Source organism: Lolium rigidum, chromosome 5, assembly GCF_022539505.1.
Source record: "Lolium rigidum isolate FL_2022 chromosome 5, APGP_CSIRO_Lrig_0.1, whole genome shotgun sequence".
In the NCBI taxonomy this organism is placed as follows: Eukaryota; Viridiplantae; Streptophyta; class Magnoliopsida; order Poales; family Poaceae; genus Lolium; species Lolium rigidum.
The window spans coordinates 66,040,392-66,043,537 of NC_061512.1; positions in this window are offsets into that span (position 1 = coordinate 66,040,392).

Genomic DNA, 3,146 nt, shown 5'->3' on the forward strand with positions numbered 1-3,146 from the left:
GTTGTGTCTCTTCGTGGCTTGGCTCCTCCTAGCCCTCACATTTTCCGGTCACCTTGGTGCCAACGAGTCATCTCCCGGAAAACATCCACCCTGTGTAGGCACGTTTACTTTGACACTTGATCTGTTCTTAGCCAAGCTCTTCGCAACACAAAGAAGACTTAAGTTCTGATCCTTCTTGGAAGAAATATGCATGCATAACAGATCACCCACAAGTTGATTGCTGGAATCAAGGAAGGGCTGAGAATGAGATGCACCAACATGGGCACTATCTGCCCTTACCCCGCTTTCATTCCTCTCCAAAGTGTTTTTGAAAAATACGAAATTATCACCAGGAATAAGTTCTTGCTGTAACATAAGAATTTGACCAAGCTTCCGAGCACCAAACGAAAATGCGGTTCGAATACGATTGAAATTAGCTGCACAAAAATAAATGTCAGACACCACGCCGAACAAAACCCTACATATGTTCAGTATGAGAGCATGCTGTTTATGAATTTATGCTCGTATTCATATACACATCAGCACATCAGATGCCATGATGCTTCAGGCGAACAATATATTTTGGTTAGTTCAAACCTCTGTTCACACTTCTGCCAAAGTTTCTTGGCTGTACAAATGCTTTTTCCACTGATTCCTCAAGGAACTCTTTGTCAAATAGCAAGTCGTCAGCAGGTACATTTGTACCTTCAATTGCATGAGATATAAGTTTTAGGATTGGAACAAAACAGGAATCAAGTGATAACTCTGCCAAGGAAAATATTATAAGGTAGCACACCAATTAGGTTAGGCAAAGACGACACAGCGACAGGGCCATTTAAACTTATGCAATAGGTGTCCCAGTCAAACTTGCTAAAATATTCCAGAAACCTATACAAAACCTGTTGATAAGAAGGAAAGAAAAGGTGACAATAAGGATATAAGCCCATGATGAGCTCCTAGTAGGCGACTCTCATAATAACACCATGCCTTGATTAATATAATGCTCCTTTTAAGTAGATGATTCTTCCCAACTTTACGATCAACCTGAAGAAGGAACACTCATTTACTCACATGAACTGGCACAGTAATAGCCAAATAAGAGAACATATAGATTAGGTTTGCAGCGTTGTATATATTTATTCAGTTTGCAAGCAAGAGATGATAAAAACTCTACAAAACAGTACGAGGCTAGATTTCATGTTTTAAAACATACTACAATGTCTAGCATAATTTTTAAAAATAAAAAAAATCAGGTGGTGCGGAGGATTGAACTCATGACGTGGGATTGGGAAGCAAAGACTTCAGCCGGTTGAGCTACAACAGTCTTGACAGACGTTATATATAAAGAGTAGTGTGGCGCCTTTCCCATGGGCGCCACACATCCTGCCACGTCGGATCGGCGCACCAGCTCAGTGTCGAGGGCGCCACGTCGGCTGGGAGAGTGGCGCCGCAGGCACGGGCGCTACACTGCCATGTGTGGCGCCCATGGAAGGGGTGCCACATAAAAGGGTTAGATGAGTGAAATAGTTTGCCCGAGAGGTCAGTCTAGTCTGTGCTATAGTTTCATAAAAGGGTTATTTTTGTGTAAATCGCCTCTCCGCAAAGGTTTAGCTCAACGCATGCACACGCACCGATCCACTCTTTGGCAGCCAACTCTAGAACACTGAGCTGACACAATACACTGTTTCTTAGGGAAAAGTTGCTAAAATCTGACACAATGCACCGGTTTTACATTCCAAAGATTATCCAAGTGACTAACGTATGCGGCTGCTTGACGCTGAACAGTGCACTGTTTTTTAGGGAAAAGTTGCTGAAATCTGACACAATAAGCGTCAACGTGGTGGCTCTAAGCGTCAAATTTATGTTTACTTGTTCTACATTCTACAGATTCTCCTAGTGTCTATCGTATGCGGCTGCCTGAAAATGAACAGTGCACTGTTTTTACTGGATACGTTGCTGGAACCTGACAGAATAAGCTCAAATGTATGTTTTGCTTGGAGCTGCAGCGAAATTTTGACAGAAAGGACCACATACCCCAAAGATTTGCCAAAAAAGACCACCTACAAAAAAAATTGTCAAAAAGGACCACCTCACCGTGGCGGCAGGACGGGCCAGGCAACACGTGGCACCTGCCGCCGGTAGTTGTGGCGGCAGAGCCTGCCGCAGCTCTCCATGGCGGCACGTTAGGGGGCAAGACAGCTCCGTTAGCCAGACGTTGAGGCAGAGCTCAGACCGCGCGACAGCTTGCTAGCTAGCATAGCTAGCAAGTGTAGCGAATGGATTTTGTCTGGTCACGGTTGGTTTAATCCATCCATCTCTTTGCATGGTTTGAGTCGTCCTTTCAACATAAAACGTGACTCTACTGCATTTAAGGCGGATGGAATGGAGAGACACTGTGAGCGACTGTTTGCGTTCGTCAGGCCAAAAAAATGCGTCGGTTCCTGTTCCAGCGGGACGACGCAAAGTGATCGGGCCGTCCGCGACGACGTAAACCTGGCTCAAATATGCGTCTCGGATGCGTCTCTGCGGACGCTGCGCGGACACGCAAAGTGTTCGCTCGCGTCTGGCGGCGGACGTTTCGTCGGGGCCCGTCTGGCAGCGACCCTGGCTTGATGCATCTTCTCAGGCGCGCCAGCGACTGGCGTTGCTGCTTCGCTTCGGCAGTCTGCGCCACGTTAATGGTGATGCCTCGCCTGCCGAGCGGCCACCCCCCACCTTCGCCAACGCAGTAATGGCGACTCCTAACGTCCCGCGGCCGTCGCCTGCCTCCGATCTATATAAAGAGGGCGCGCTCTTCTTCCTCATCCACTCCTCCACACAAACCCTAGCCGCCACAAGTTCCACCGTAGCGCCGCCTAGCTCTTCATGCGATGCAGCCATGCACGCGAGGAAGTCCATGGCGGGTCCTGGTGGCCGGCGAGGCGGTCGAGGCCGCGGGCCTGGGCGCCCCCGGGGTCGGGGCAGGGGCCGCCGTGGTGGAGCAGCTACGGCCCCACGGTCACCGTCGCCTGCGTCTTCCTCGTCTTTGCGGGAGGAGCGCTGCTTCGAGTTCCTCCTCCGCATCGACGACGACCCACTCTACATCAAGCGGCTCCCTGACAAGTTCGCCGAGTTCGTCGATGGTGTCGAGCCGGCCCAGTTGGAGCTAGGGGAGGCCAGTGCTGCAA